The sequence below is a fragment of the Peromyscus californicus genome, unplaced genomic scaffold (genome assembly GCF_007827085.1).
Source record: "Peromyscus californicus insignis strain IS unplaced genomic scaffold, ASM782708v3 Scaffold_16__1_contigs__length_79575227, whole genome shotgun sequence".
Lineage (NCBI taxonomy): Eukaryota > Metazoa > Chordata > Mammalia > Rodentia > Cricetidae > Peromyscus > Peromyscus californicus.
Window position 1 is genome coordinate 35,341,937 of NW_026294458.1, and position 17,004 is coordinate 35,358,940.

The following is a 17,004-nucleotide window of genomic DNA, read 5'->3' on the forward strand; positions in this document are numbered from 1 at the left end:
TCTGAAAAAGCTGATTCTGTAATCACTCATTTGCTAGAAGTTATGGCCATTATGGGTATACCTGCACAAATCAAAACTGATAATGCTCCATCATATGTCTCTGTTAAAATGAAACAGTTTTTTGCTTATTATAATATAAACCATGTTACAGGTATACCACATAATCCTACAGGTCAAGCAGTTATAGAAAGATCAAACAGAACTCTAAAGGATATGCTAAATAAACAAAAAGGAGTAACAAAAACCCCCAGAAATAGACTACATAATGCTCTATTAACTTTGAATTTTCTCAATGCCAATGAGAAAGGAACAACAGCTGCAGAGAGACATTGGATAATAGAAAAAACTACAGAATTAAATCAACCTATATACTTTAAGGATGTGCTGACCTCAGAATGGAAACCAGGGTATGTGTTACGTTGGGGACGAGGTTTTGCTTTTATTTCTACAGGAGAAGATAAGCTGTGGGTACCATCAAAATTGATAAAGGTTCGATTTGAACAAGAGAGACCTCTTAATTAGAGGAGGTGATAGTTCATCAACTATCGTAAACATCCAATTTAAACTAACTTACACCAGTAACACATGCCTTTTCATTTAATCAGATAACTTGTCAAAAAGGAACATCCCCAAAAAACCTTGGGGAAAGGTTTTTGTTTTTGTCTTTTAGGAGAATGAAGGTTAACGAATTTGAAGAACACTGGACAAATGAGACAACTGAAGAAAAGGAACAAATCATCTATCCTAAGAAACAGAGTGAAATGGCGTATGGGTATGTTATCTAAAAAAATTTTATGTCTTCCTAAATGTTTGTTTCTGCTTTTCTTTAAAGATTTAACACTATTTAACTTCTAATAGTCCCAGTTCAATTAAAATTTAAAGCTGACTTTGGAGTTGGAGAATGGCTCTCTCCTTCTTTAAACTCAAGCATGTTGTTAAAAGGAAAATGCAAACTCCCTGTATCATGCCAGAGGAAAAGAGCCATCTTCTGCTATGGGACAGGAGAAAAGCCAAATTAATTAAGGGACTATTCTATTACGAATCTCAATTCTTTGATTCTATTCTGATTCTTTAAACTTTTCTTAAAGTATGAATTTTATATCAAAATTTACAAGATCAATATATATAGATATATATACATTTTAAACTTTGTTAAGATATAAATGGTCATATAGAGTACTAACTAATTCTAAAAAGTCGCATATATAGTCTTTGTGTTCGAGTCTCTTATCAGTTTTTTGCAGGAAATCACCGTTAGGCCTAACATCAACTGAAGTCTCCAGGAAGAAGATGGGGCCCCACAACAACAACAATTCCACGTGGACAATAATAACATCACTAAGCTGACAAACATCATCTACAGATCAGCTTTGAACTACAAAGTGCTCAGAGCAATTTTGAGAAGAGCTAGCTGAGATGATCCAGTCTCAAAGACTACTTGAATAAGGATTTGAGATAAACCCTGAATTTTGGCATTATACACAGACTGGATAACGAAGGATATATTTACCTTTCCTAGAATTTGACAATTAACCTAAAATTTTTCTTTCAGGATAAAGATACCTTCGCCCATACCCAGCAGGAAGCAATTTCAAGAATACGACGCCCACATTCCCAAAGAGGTGGTGTGGGGCGGTTGGTTTTTTTGGTCTTTTAATGGGTTTTGGGTCTGGGATAATTTTCATTGATTAGGGGGGTTGGTTACAAGTTGTTGTCAAGGGTTAGGAAAAAGGCTAAGCAAAGGAGATTAGATTTAAGGTTCTTATTAAAAAAAAAAAAAAGAAAGAAAGAAAGAAAAGAAAAATGTAAATACTTTACATTGGATTGGATTGTTTTATATTGTATACAAATTATATATATTGAAATTGATATTGTTAGAAAATGTTATATATATTTTTCTAATTGTACCGTTCATCTAACAATGTAATGCAATTTTCTGATCCTTGAATGTTATTACCAACTATTAGGATATAAAGAAATGAAAGTTAGTAGTTAGATATTATAATAGAACTTGTAGTTATATTAGGTATGTTTTCAAGATTGAGTAGATATATTTTAGATAGACAGGTTATCTTCAAACCCTTCAGAGATCTACAGAATATGGCATTTAAAATGTTTTAATAACTTAGAAAATTTTTCTTTTTTGTTATGACTATGAGACATGTCGACTCCTGGCAGTACCAATCTACTTCAGAGAAAATATGGGCATTGAAGAAACTGCATATGGAGTTAACTTTCATTGTGGCAAAAGTTAGCCACTGGACAACAAAGTATCCTCGAATCAACAGGACAAAATGGACAAACAGGACATAAAACAAAGGATTACTGATTCTTGCCAAAACAAGTGTGGTTATGGCTTTATCAAAAGGCATCTTCAGAGGCCAGGACAATATGGCACCATCCCTGAAGTGGCCTTCGCAATTCGAAAAAGGTACAGTGCCCTTTTCTTCGAAGGCAGCTGAACAGGCAGTGGGCCGATGGCCTCTGATATGCAATGGAACAGCAGCTGAAACAGTTATTCTTGAAGAGTAACTAAGCTCACGCCTCTCAATAGTAGACTGGCATTTGATGGAGGGATATGGAGAAGAATGGGATGCTGAGATGAAGCCATATATACACAGCCAGGAAGAATGGACAGCTGAGTTGGAAAACCATCAGCAATTTCCAGAATTTGAAATCCTGAATCATGACATGACACTGGTGGAATTCAGGTGTTTCTGGTACATGGACTACTCTCACTCAATGTGAGGTTGAACTGTTGACCTTGTGTACATCCTGCTTCACAAATGAGTCTGTCGGATATGCTGGGCCTATAGGCTGAAGATGATGCCCCAGCACTTCGGAGAAACCTCAGGTGACTGTCCAGACAGCTGTCTGTTTCTGTCAACTCACAAATTTTTTGGAGGTTGCTTATGTGCACTTCCTGTTTTTATTTTTGTTAGCTAATATTATTTCCTTCTTGGGTCTCTGAGGGAGTTGAAGATTAGTTAGTTATAGTTGAAGGTTAGTTAGTTATAGTTGAAGATTAATTAGGATACATTTTGAACTTACCAAAATAGGATAGATAATGAAATTATTTTCTCTGAATTTGTCAAATACAAATGGACTAGACATTGTTTAGGTATTTATTACTTGTATATATTGTATATAGTTATTATCCTTTTGTATATAGTTTTTCTTATATTAGCTATAAGCTTTTTCTTTTTTTTCCTTTTTATTAAAATAGAAAAGAGGAAATATGGTGATATTTTATTTGTATTAAAATGTTATTTGTATGTTAATAAATAAAGTTGCCCGGGGGTCAGAGCTATTAGCAAGCCATAGGAAAGCAGGGCAGTGGTAGCGTATGCTTGTAATTCCAGCACTTAGTAGGCAGAGCTGGGTAAGTCTCTGTGTGTTCAGGGATACAGCCATTATTGGATACACATGCCTTTAATCTTAATACCAATCATGGAAAACCTGGAGGCCTATACAGACAGGCTGTGAGGAGGCGGTCATGTGGTTGGGTTTACAACCAATGAGAAGGCAGGACAGGAACTCTATATAAAGACTTTAACACAGGGGTAGCTCTGTTTCGGAGAGGTAGGACCACTGCAGGAGGAAGGGTAAGATTTTGGCTCTTGGCTCTGACCTCTTGGCTTTCTTCTTTGCATTGGTTCTGTGTTTATTGTTTGATGGGAAGGTTGGATACATCTACACTCCTCAGCCCCTTGTATCCTCCCCTGCTCCCCTCTTTGTCCTCCCTCTCTCTTGCCTCTCACTGGGCTAGCCTGGCATTTCTTCTGAAAACGTCAACAAGCAGAACATGGACATCATCATCTGTGTTGTGCAACTCAAACTCCTTTAAGTTAATTATAGAACTGACTCTGCAGTGATGCTTTGGAATAACCCGTGTCTCTTAGAAATTAAAAAAGAAAACATCATTAAAGTTTTGGGGTGGTATAACGAACCAAGTCTCCCCCAACCTCATTATTTCTATTTTTTGTATTTTAAAATCTCTCTATTACCAGAGATAACAGAAATTAAACTCATGTCAGTTTATCTCTGCAAGATTTACGGTAAAAATCTCTTAAAAGCACATGATAACCTCAATTTTCTTCTTTGTAGAATAATACTTAATCTTTTGTTTAAAAAAAAATCAAAAAGCTAGGACAGGCCAGGAAGTGGTGGTGCATGCCTTTAATCCCAGCACTCAGGAGGCGGAGCCAGGCAGATCTCTGTGATTTCGAGGCCAGCCTCGTCTACAGAGTGAGATCCAGGACAGGGACCAAAACTATACAGCGAAACCCTGTCTTGACATACCAAAAAAAAAAAAAAAAAAAAAAAAAAAAAAAAAAGGACAAAAATTTAGAAGCAAAATGAGAAAAAAAAAAAGAAAAAGAAAAAGAAAAGCTTGCTGGACACTTGAAGATTGCTATAACTGACCCACAGCATTGTGGTCCTGGTCAGATCACCCCACATCCTCATATCCTCTTCAGTTACTTTCTTTCCATTCTAATCCCTGTTCAAAACCTCCTATGGATTATTATTTATTTATTTATTTATTTATTTATCTATTTATTTTTATTCATTTGTTTCTTTAACAAATTCGATTCCCCCTTTATATTTTTTTTTTTTTTATGTTACTAGGTCTATCCTCTATCCCTGTAATTTCAACCATCTGTCCTCATCTCCAACCCTAACGCTAACTTTCTTAGTGACTCAGATCTCCTCAATTTCCTTACATGCTTCTTCTGTTACCTTCATCTGAAAACAGAGACCAGATCTACATTAATGCTGGGATATGTCATCTGTGCCCCTGTAGCCTCTGGACCGTGCAAAAACCCTCTGCATCCAGCAGAGTGAGCATCTTCAGGACAGTTTCAGATCTGAGCAGGTGCCTCTGTCCCAAGAGTCACAGTTCACCTTTGTTTGTGGTCATCTTTCTTTCTCATTCCCTAAATGATTATTCTGAATTGCTAATCAACCCCACAGTCTTTATTTACTGCAGAAATCCTAATTATAAATTTATGAGTACTATTGAAACCTTCGGTTGTGATCCATCTCAGTTTTTCTGGCTCCAACTATACGAAGCCAAGTGGTTTTCAAAGGCAACAAAAAACTTGAGAGCTTCCTGTATACTTTAAACTAATTCCTAAATGTGTTTTCTCCTCAATCTTTTGCATCCTTCATCATCCCGCTATTTTACCTTCTATTACTTTGTTTCCCTCTATTTTAACCCTCTCTACATTCTTACCGTGGAGCCCAAAAATAGCTTGTCTTCCCAGTATAAACACATTCTCATTATTGCAGTAGCTTCTTCTAAGAACTAGCTAAAGTCCTCTTTCTCACACCCAAACTTGTCAGAAAGTAGGTTATATTGCTTTTTTCCCCTTTGTCTTTATACTAACGTTTATTATTCTGAAATTGTCTACATATGCGTCCGTCTCTTTAACTAAAGAAAATGTTCTGTCAAACTCATTTTTCTTTTTTTCCCCCAAACATAATTTTTAATTGATTCTTTTGGAATTTCACATCATGCACCCCATTCTCAACCATTTCTCAGTTCCTCCATATCTGCCCTTCACCCTTCTAGCATCCCCCCCCCGCAACAAAAGTTAAAAAGAAATAATAAATACAAACAAGGATATTAATTTAAAACAAACAGAAAATCAAAAACAAACAAAAAAGCCAATAAAAAACTCACTTTGCTCCTCCAGCCCTCCTGCCCCTCCATCACCTCTTCATTCCTAAGTGGCATTGGAGCTGCTGTGTATCACACAGTAGACCCTATTGTCCAAACAGCTTTACTTGCAAAAGTTCATTGTGCAATATGTTGTTGGTCAGGTTCAAGGCCTCGGCCTTCTGATACACCATCAATACTGGACCCTCGGGGGAAACTCCTCTCGTTTATCCTGCTGTTGCCCGAGTCATGGAGATCCTAAGGCTATGGCTCCACGGGATCAGTCCTTTCACGTGCTCCAGCAGGCATGGGGTAGATAAATGGGGTAGATGTTGGGGAGTGCCAACTCAAAGCCCTGGATGTGTGCCTGGGTGGCAGATGAGTTGGTCAGTCCAGGCAGCTGGGACCACCCACTATAGTGGGTAGCCATTCCAGCTTTGATCTGGAAGTTCCAATCCCCATTGAGGCTTCGGTAACTGTCACGCCTTCAAGGCCGGGCCAAGAGAGGACCCTGAAGATCCGAGATCTGGATGCGCCACCACTCTTGGTTCCTGGACCCTGGACGCTGGAGGTAGACAGAGCAGAGGTCTCCAGAGAATACCACTGGACTGCACGAACTGCACTACGTCTTTCCCAGACCCTGCAACCTATCTATCCCTTAATTTGTAAGTTATGCCACTAAATAAACCTCCCTTTTAACTACGTAGAGTGGCCTTAATAATTTCACCAATATCTGGCACTCAGTGTGGGGCTCGAACATACGACCCTGAGATTAAGAGGCTCATGCTCTACCGACTCAGCTAGCCAGGCTCAAGTGAGGGGCGGAGCCAGCTCTCCTACCCTTTTGGTGAGAGGTGGGGCCAGTTTTTACAAGTGTGTGGAGGGGGCACATGAGGGATGGGACCAGCTCTCCCTTACTGGGGTCTTAGGGGTCCATTATCTCAAGGTCTCTGAGGGGAGGGGTTGGCTCTTCCCCAGGTCAGTGGGGGCAGGACCAGCTTGGCACAGCGCTCATACTTCAACACATGGTTCAACATAAGGTTCCGAATGGAATGGGCCCCTATAGTAACATGGGCAACAGACATCAACACTGACCCCAGCTGCAGCCAGACCACGGACCCAGACATGGCCATCTGTAGCCACATGGGTACAATGTCACCATGGCCCCAGGTGTCAGCTCGGACCTCTTAGATTGGCATGGACCCAGCAGCAGTGAGGCCCTTGGATAACAACATGGTCCTGGGTGGCAGCCCAGATCCTTGGCATCTGCTCGGCCTTTGATTATAACAGGCCCCACGGATATCAACACAGACCCTCGCTGTGGCAGGACCACAGACCCAGACATGGCCTTAGGCTGCAGATCAGGCTGGGAAGTCACCATAGCCCCGGTGGCCATGCGGGCACTTGGATCTGTATGGGTCCAGCAGAAGCACGGCCCTCAGATATCAACATGGCTTCAGGTTTGGCCCAGACCCCGGGCATTAACACAGCCTTTGGTGGTAACAGAAGCCACAGACATCAACACAGACCTTGGCTGTGGTAGGGCCACAGACCCAGACATGGCTCTTGGCAGCATCCCAGTCCCAGATGTCACCATGGCTCCAGGTGGCAAGCAGGCCTCCCATATTAGCACATTCCTCACTGTTTTGCCTCTTCAGATCTGCCTCCCTCCACAGGACATGAACCATTCTGCCTCTTTCTCTCCCTCCCATACCCCACCAAATACTTGCTCACCATAATGGCACCTAAATGCCCATGGTTTCCTCTACCCGCCCGGGGCAATTGGCCTCAGATGGGCATGTGGGTGTCCTTCCCCCTCTAGATCTAATGGTGCTGGACAGACCTGTGGTTTCTTCTACTCACCCAGAGCAAGTAGATAGGTTACATTTCTAACTAATCTGTCACCCCAATCATTCCTCACACACAGTAATAGTGATTTTTTTTAACCCATCAAAACTGTGGGTGAAAAAACAGTCACAAAGATACCAATGACTTCCTTATCACCATAAGTATAAGCAGTATTATTTAATATTATTGACTTTTTCTCCTGCAACCAAATTTTGTGTTTTTCCTGAGCATCTGAAATCAAGTAGAGTTACGTAAGACTTTGTACTTATTCGTTTTTATTGATACTCTTCAGCTCGTATTTCCAATCAGCTTCTAGCCAGTCCCAGGGTGTCTCCTCATTGAAGTTTTCTCCTTTGAGCTCTTCAATTCTTACAAAGGCCAATCTCTCTCTCTCTCTCTCTCTCTCTCTCTCTCTCTCTCTCTCTCTCTCTCTCTCTCTCTCTCTCTGTGTGTGTGTGTGTGTGTGTGCGCGCATGTGTTTGTGTGTATGTATGTGTGTCTGTACATGTGCTTGTGAATATGTGCGCATGTGTCCAAGTGTGTGAGTGTGTGATGTTCTTCACTATCTCATATAACTAGTGTCAGTAAAGAGGTGTGATTAAATTTATCAAACCTTCAGTCATGTAACCTAACATTGTCAGGCTGCAACCAGTTTCTATGTAATTTATAGTAAAACATTTTGTAACTGGACAAAACTACAGTTAGGATGTAAATGTGAGATAAGGGAGCTTCTAAGACTATGGATTGTTTTTGTCATTTAATGAGAAACACTTGAAATATCCTGGTCCCTTATTTCAGGAGCAGAGATCTCTTAGAAGTTGGGGTATCTTAGTACCTTGAACTTTCACTGGCACTAAAAACTTCTCTCAGAAGGGATTAGAGTGCTGGCTTTTATGTTTTAATGTTTCCAAAGGCTTTGGTATTATCTGATACAGGCTTAGGAAATCTTGAGCTTCCCACAGTTTGCCTCTGCCTCGCACCGTTTATATTCACGACAGTTGGCCATTGAAATCTTCCAAGCATTTGCCAGCCACCAGTTGCTATCCGTATTTTCACTTCTAAACAAATCACTGTCTTCAGGATACAAATCTTGTTTGGTTGTTTGGTTGTTTTCCTCTTTCGGCTCCATGGAGACTTTCTTCTGCTGCCTAGTTATTGGAAATCAGGATTCAATTATGACTGAAGAGGGCAGGCCATTACTGGAAGCTTCTGAAGGTGCAGTGAACACCAGCCATGTTCCTAAAAGATTTATGGGGGTAAAAAAAAAAAGAAAAAAGAAAAAGATTAGTCTAAATAGTTCACTTGAGGGATAAGTTGAACACCTTTACTCTAAAACTTTATCCTGAATATTTATTTTTTTCAAATTTGTGATTTTTCCTATGTTTTAGGCAGTTTTTTTAAAACATATCTTTGATTAATGCTAATATTTAAAAGCTTTTCAAAGTGAGGGGTTTTTTTTCTTTAAATAAAAGCACAAGTAGAGGGACCACAGTTTTGTGATGATTATTTAAGCTGGAACAAATCACAATGAGCTGATTTTCATAGTTTTAGTAGGATAAGTTTTAGGTCGTCAGTCTCTTTACCAAATTATTGAGCTAAAAGTTCTCTAGAAACAGATGGGATTGAAAACTTTCTAGAAAGTCTCTTGAAAACAAACTGTTTCTCAGCATATATTCCTAACCTTATAAGGCTTCCGGAACTGTGAGATCTTCCTGCCTTGTCGTCCCCTCCAAGGACCGAAGGGAGAGCTTTGCCAAGTGACGCGGTAGTTCTCATGGTTGGACCTGCTGTCTGGAAAAAGAGTCATGCTTTCTTTAGTAATCCTCCTGTTTCTTCCTCTTCCTGTAAATGAAGTGCATAGGAATGGGAACACTCATTCATACACACACACACAAAAAAAAAAAGGAAGAAAAATATGTATCCCATGGGAAGAAGCCATTTTTAGAACTTTCTAAAAATATGTATTTGGACAGGTCAGGTGATTTTTACTACATGACTGCATTGTCCATTAAGTTTCTACACTGGCTGTGAACATAGGTTCATTGCTGAAGCCAGAGTCATTCTGAACTGCTGGGAAAATGACCTTGCCAAAGAAATAAATTGTTATAGGACTAATTTCCTTATATTAAGTTTAAGCCTGCTCCCCAAAGCAGAACTTATGGTTATCTCTGAAAGTTTTAAAAAACAATAGTCCTATTTAGGATTTCTTGCTGATGACATTACTCTCATCATATAGCTTTACAAGTCATTGTCTTTGTAATTTAGTAAATAATTTTATGACTTATTAAATAGTTCATAAAAGTAAGTGGGCAGGGGAAGACTGAGACACAATGGGAGAAAGCCAGGGCATGGAGCTCATCAGGCACACTTAACTGGCAAACTGTTATTCTTGGGCTGATTGGTGACTGGGGGCAGGGAGAGGTTTACATCACAGTCAATAGAGACTGTTTTAGAATAGCCATAAGGTAGAGCATAAAGTGACACAACCTATGAAGAAATGATGGGCTTCCATATCCATAATCCCTGTCCCACACACTGTGATGCTAACACCGGTTATTAGCTTCTTGAAAACTCAAGTTCAAAGACAAAAGCTAGAGAACCAGTTCTCTGAGGTATATTACTGGTCTCTCCATGTTTTAGTACTATCAGTAGCTCAATTGTAAAAGAAGACTATCGTTTTCTTGTTTGTAGATTTTTAAAAACTTGCATTGATTTAAGTCAATATCCAATTGACATTTCCACATTTTTCTTTGGCCTGAATGATCCCTAGACTTTCTGCCTTATTTCTATGTTTTAATCCATGCCACAATCAGGCAGCATCATGTTGTACACCCTTCAGAGAGAAGTTGTGTCTAGAATAAGGGAAAGAAATAAAATTGACTGTGGTTTCATCTTTCCTCAGATGGTGATCACTGTCTTCATGGGAGGTTGCTTTCTCCCCTGTATAGACCTGGTTCATCCTACATCTTTACCATCTCACTCATCCATCATCCCCAACACCATCTCTCTGTATGTACAGTTAGACTAGACGTATTTTTTTTTATTGAAGTGATAACTAACGTAAAGAAGAGAAAATCTAAATCTTAGGACAAATAGAGAATTTTCAGTATCTGAAGAAAAAGCACAAAAATAGAGTTCCTCATAGGAATCCACTCATCAGCACACCCCCAGACACTTCTTCATCTTATCGGAATCCCCACTCCTTCCTTCTATCCCCCACCTCCCAGGGAAAATTAATGGAAGTCATTTAGTGCTTTCTTTTATAAAGCTTCTCTTGGCTATTCTTCACTCATTTTTTTCCAAGAAACCTCAGCCCAGCCTATTCCCTAGATATTCTTCTTCCACAGTACATTTCCCTGATATGAGTCATACATTTGCGATCTTCAGATGGAAGACTTTAATTGTATAATGAAAAAATGTTAACTAACTAAATTCTGGCCTGACCCTTCCTGAAGATGGAAGGAAAAAAAGAATTTCCCCATCTCCACCTTAAATTTGTTATCTGTGTCCTAAATCAGAGAAAGGAAGTGAATGTCCTGTTGGGAGGAAGAAATATGATCTGTCTTTTTCACACTCCTGGTCACTTGTAAATGTCTTCCTTCCTTGGGGGAGGGAAGAAAATGCTCAGAAAGTAGGTTATAAGCAGAAAACCTCAGTAAAATCCAATTTTTGTAATAAAATGCAGGAACCAACTGAATCATCATGTTGATAGAAGCAAATCTTGGTTATAAAGTCAACCACAAGAGAATAACCTATGGAATGTCAAAGGATTTCAGTGGCCTAGTGGTAAGGGAGGAGAGGTGCCTCTAAATGTTTTAAGTTCTGATTTCTGGTTAATATTTTTTTAATGAAGTTCTTGGCAGTAGTATCTAATTATCTATGTTTAGAAACTATCTCTTACAAGTTCATGAAAGTAATCTTGTTTGTCCTCTACTTCCAACATTTTGCAGGTCTAGTATATGAGGGAGAATACTTATGTTTGCCATATATAATTATGTTCATTTACAAGGCTTATCAAGTGTTGTTTGGCTTTGAGTACGTCAGTCTTATCCAACAAAGACAAATTCTGTACCAAGTGAGCAATACACAGAAGAATAAGATGTGACTGAAAGTGTGTTGCTAATTTATACCTGGTAAAGCTAGGTTAGAAAACATCTTGCCCCAGAGACTGTGTTCTTCACATGGCTAGACACTAAGACTTACATTTGGAGAGAGATGTGTCTACATAGCAGACACAGTCCATTAACTGCCTTGCCTCCAGCTGCATACAGCAGGCACACAAGGAAAGTCCACATCTGTTCAACAACCTTGAACAGATTGATGTTTGACATTAGAAAAAAAGAGCTAGACCAATGCAAGTCAGCTTCCCACCATGATACCAATCAGACAAATTACTCCTCCTTCCAAGGAAAAGAACAGGGAGAAGTCAAAGATAAGTGATTGTGTTTTAATCATCTTGACAGGAAAGAAGATGACCTAAAGGCACAGTTGTCACCCTTGCCTTGGGCTATGACACCATTAAAACAATGGGCTCTAAGAAGCTGTAATTCCCTCATTAATATCATGCTGGGTTATGGGAAAGTGTGGGGTCTTTTTGCTAGCTATAGAGGGAGATTGTCTGTTAAAAAGATATTTTACAAAGTTTGGACAACTTGTCAACCACTTTGCAGGCAGGACATCATGACCAGGACGAATTAGACATGCAAGCCTCTTGCCTTCTGATTAATCCTAAACTGCAAGTCAGGACACTAAAGATGGACTTGGAGTGTCACTGAACCTCTTTTATCCTCTTCCCAAAGTAGTCACACTGAATGACCTTTCCCCCTGATTTTCATCATTAGCTGTATTGTTACTTGGCCTTTAGAGGGCACCAGCTAAATCTAGCTTATAGGAGCTGCTAAGGTCCTAACAACTCTGGCAACACCTTTGTAAAGTTCTCAAGAGTGTTGAGAGTTGAAGCTCTGGTGTGATTAACAAAGTAGATGACAGGAAGAAGAGCAGAAGGATGGTTTCTCTCACAATAGTACATAATATGATAACTATTGATCAGCCTAAATGTATGTGATGTTACATGGTTTTGAAAGCTGGTGATAATAAAATATATAGTTGACCTAAAAACTTTGATAGTGCTTCTGTTCGTCTCTTCACTGATACTAGTGGGTTCATCATCTAATTTACTCATCAAACCTACAGGTTTTGGAGAGAGTTTCTAAGGATACAATAATGTCCTTCAAGAAAGCAAGACCCAAGAGACAAAGCTAGGAGAATGTGAGAAAGTCCTGGAAGAGGCTCTGATTCCTGAAATAACTCAAAAGATTTGTAAACTGGTAGCAAAAGAGAGAAAAAAGCACATTCTAGGCGGAAAAAAAAAAAAGGCACATGCTTGAAATCTGGGAAAGCTATATGACCTCAGGGAGCTACCGGAAATGAGTGTGAATGAATTGCCTGGAATTTGAAGCACATAGGAAAGGCAGCCTGCTTCACCTGCTTCAATCACCGTTGTACTGCTTCCTGCCCGGTGCAATGGCAGCGCTACAGCTACACACTTTTATACAAATTAGCCACAGGATGAAGATGCTAATAAGATGACAATTTTGACAACTAAAAAAAAAAAAAAAACAAACTTTATGCCCAGAGTTGGCTTTAAACGCGCCACCCTGCTGCCTCAGCATCCCTTGCTGAAATTACAGGCGTTCACAACCACACCTGTCCCTGCGTTATTCTCTAAGTCTTTCCTTTACTTCCAGGGGGAGAAAAAAGGAACATGAATTAAGTCTTAGGGCATGGTAAGTACTTAGTAGTTTTTTTCTTTGTGTCTAATATTTGGGGTAGAAAAGATTATTTCGTATATTTATGTTTCTTATGTTTACAGAGTAAATCTACTTTCCCGTATGTAGATTTTAAATTATTGTTTGTCCCTGGAAGAAGGACTTTCAAAGTGTTGTGTTTGCCTAACTGTGTTGTAAATTCCAGAAAGTTGGAAGAGAAATTGTTTCATTCAGGAAAATGTATGTAATATGTATGTAATAGAAGAAAGATCTATTCTTAAGGATTTAAAGTCACCAAATGGATATTCAGTTATGTTTTTAAATCAGTCTACTTTTACAAGTTAACATCAAGAATAACCTAAGAATTACTCAGAATAGTAAATTGAAGTTACCTACGTAACTACAAAAGACTGTAGGATAGCTGATAATTCATAGTATACAAAAGAAACAGAATGAAGTTTGGTCATAGAAAAATTAGGCAAGTAATTAATTATCTTGAAGCCTTGACCTCTTCATAAAGAGACCATTTGAAAGAAATTACATACTCATGTTTGTTTCTTTAAAATTATGGAAGGGATAGAAGAGGAAAAAGAAAAAGGCACATGTAATAGAAAGATATGTGGGAATAAATAAATTACTGGAACTCCAAAAATGGTTTGTGAGAGAAAAGGCAGTCACATCTGAGAGATGGTTGGAGGCCAGCTTACAGGTGTTTAGAGATGAACTCATTGTAAGTAAGGAACAGAGTCTTTTATGGAGGTTAGAAACAGTTTAGAAAATGTAGTTGTGGGAAATGAGTGAAAGAAAACACTGAATTTCATTTTAGACACTTTTATGTATGAGCTTATCCAATCTCAATCCTCTTGAAATACTTTTGAAACACTTCCCCTACCACCACACATATGCACATATGCTTACACATAAATAAACATTTTTAATAATCAAAACAGGTTGTACAAAACTCTCAAAGAACCAATTAAAGGATAATTTAGATAAAATATAATTTTAAAAAAAAATCTTCCTAAGAGTGGATTTGATTTTACAAAAACTGAGAAAAATCACCTAAGACATGGAGCTGCCCTGTGTCATGTATGGGTGTTGCAAGTAGAGTTTTATGTGGTTTTTGTTTTCAGAGTGTGGTTATCGGTCAGATACTTGTATGATTTTCTGTATTCTTTTTTTTTTTTTTTACTAGGCAAAGAATTTTATTAACCCTTTTCCAAACTTTATTCCCAGGCTTCTTCAGCTTAATTTGCTGCAAAGAATGAATTGTGTTTAAGCAAAAACTCTAAGAGCTGCAGTGTCCAAGGGGCTCGGGCTTAAAAATATTAGCGATCTAGATTGTATCAGATCCATAAACAAAAGAATTTTAAAAAGCAGTCATGATATAAAATAGCAGCTCCTGTAACTTCTGCAGGTGTCACCTTCTTCAGAAGTCGCCTCAGTTTAGTTTGCCTCGTTCTTAGACGCCTCATCAAAATTCTCCACCAGATCTGGGACTTCATCATCATCATCCTCTCCAGTAGCAAGTGGTGCTTTTCCATCCACAGATTGTTTGGGCAGAGCTTCAGCCAGTCTCCTTAAACTAGTCAGACTGTCCGCTCCAAGCTGGTTTAGGATGCTGGGAAGCATTTCTGTCAGCTGCTTTGTCTCAGCGTGGCCTGTAATGGTGAAGGTGTTTGCTGCCAGAGACGCCTGAACTTTAGGGTTGTTAAAATGGATCACTGTTCCTTGGTTTGTAAACATGTTCACCTCTTCAATACCAGAGATATTGTTCACTCCTAACTTTTTTAAGGAGAACTGCAGTTTTTTTATCATCTGCTGTGCCTGTTCTGTGAACCACCTTCTTCTTTCTGCGAGCAGTGCCTTTTCCACCAATGCGCACTTGTGCCTGAAGTTTGGCCAGTTTCTCCTGGTTCATGATCGTTTCTTTCATCTTGTCGGAGTGGAAATGGGGCCGCGCGGGGGACTAGGGTTCGCGCTCAGGGGGTCTCGGGCAGACCAGCTGAGATAAGGCGCACACACGCGGGGACGCAAGATGGCAGCTAGAGCGATTTTCTGTATTCTTACTATATATGTTGCTTTTGCTCATGACAAGGAAATGTGACGAGAGCTAAGAGTGTTCAGGCAATCAAGACACGTTTTAAAAACACTTTTATTGATTCTTTGTGCATTTCATATCATGCATTCAAAATACTTATCTTCCATCTCCTTGCATCTGCCCTCTGCCCTTGCAGCACTCCCCCTCAAATCAAAACCAAATTTAAAAGAAAAATCAAACCCCAAACTAAACAAAGAAACAAAACAAAACAAAAAATAGCAAACAAAAAGAAGAATCTTGTTGTGGAAGCTGCCGTGTGGCCCATTGAGACATGCAGTTTACCCTTTAGTCCATTCATCTTTACTTATAAGTGTTCAATGGTCTGGCTCCAGGCCTCTGACTTCTCCTACACCCCTTATTATGGGCTCTTACTGGGGCTCCTCTTGTATATCCTGCTGTTGTCCTGTGTCGTGGAGATCCTGCTGTTTTGAATCTGTAGATTCGTCCCCTTCACATGCTCCAGCAGTTCATGGATGAGGTGGATGTTGGGGTGGGCCAATTCACAACCCTGGCTCCGGGCCTTGGTGGTAGCTGGGTTGGTCAGCTCACTAGCTTTCCTTCATCCTCACTACCTGGATGAGCTCTCCAGTACTGCCTAGCTTGTTCATCCAAGGCAGCCTATAGCAAGAAGCAGGGCCAGTTCTCCTGCTCTCAAGCCCTCAGTTCCAAGTCCCCCTTACTCACATCACCAGGGCCAGCTCGACTGTTTTGCCCAGGCTAGGGGCAGGGCCCTCTCTCTTGAGGGCTCTATGAGGAATACAAACAGGCATGAGTCGGGACGGGGCATATCTCTCCTGCTCTCACACCTCAGAACTGGCACACTTGTATGTTCCCCCCACCCCTGCATCAACAGGGTCAGCTCCAATGTGCTGCCCAGGCAGCAAGGGATAGGGTGGGGGTGGGGGTGCAGGGCATGCTATCCTGTGTGCTGCAGCTGGTGTGGGGCAGGGCTAGTAACATTTCAAAGGGCTAGATTCTGAACACAGAAGACCCTTCTGAACAGGAAGAAACCATTTTAGCTCAATCTTCACTACTTCCGTTTTATTTACTTACTGGATACCAGAACATTTTTTTTTGTCAAATCTCAAATGAAACATTTTTCTTGCTGCTTTTAACATACCTTCTAAAATGAGATGAAGATTCCTTAGCTGAAATCCATTTCCTTTTTCTAGACTCTGGAGTTAAAAACTAAATAATAGAAGAGAAATATATCCTCAAGAATAAAATCCAGGAAATGGATACTCTTTTACAAAGAGTCTACTTCTGCAATGTATCATCAAGAATTTTCTGAGAATTATTTAGAATATTATATTGCAGTGATCTACACGACTATAGATAAGGCTTTAAAATCCTATGTTTTTCTTCAGAGGATTGAAATTAAGTCACTGAATGTGTTCTTTGTCTCCTGGAACTTATGTTAAGATCATCAAATGTTTCAGGAATACCATAAATACTGCATTTCTAAAACTAATAAAAATCATACTTCATAGATTATTTTGCCAGGCTGGACAGCGGAAGATATTTCCTAGGGTTTGGGCTGGGAAGGTGTTTGGACAGCACCTGAGAGAGATGAGTTGAAGTTATCTCGTTGCCCAATAATCTAAAATGTGGAAAGTAAAGAGATG

At 39.6% G+C, this 17,004-nt stretch overlaps 1 pseudogene; it reads right to left on the reverse strand.

Annotated features, from left to right (window-relative positions):
• Nucleotides 1–14,565: 14,565 nt before the first annotated feature.
• On the reverse strand, nucleotides 14,566–15,326 carry LOC128111517 (transcription factor BTF3-like; annotated as a pseudogene).
• Between the last annotated feature and the right edge of the window lie 1,678 nt (nucleotides 15,327–17,004).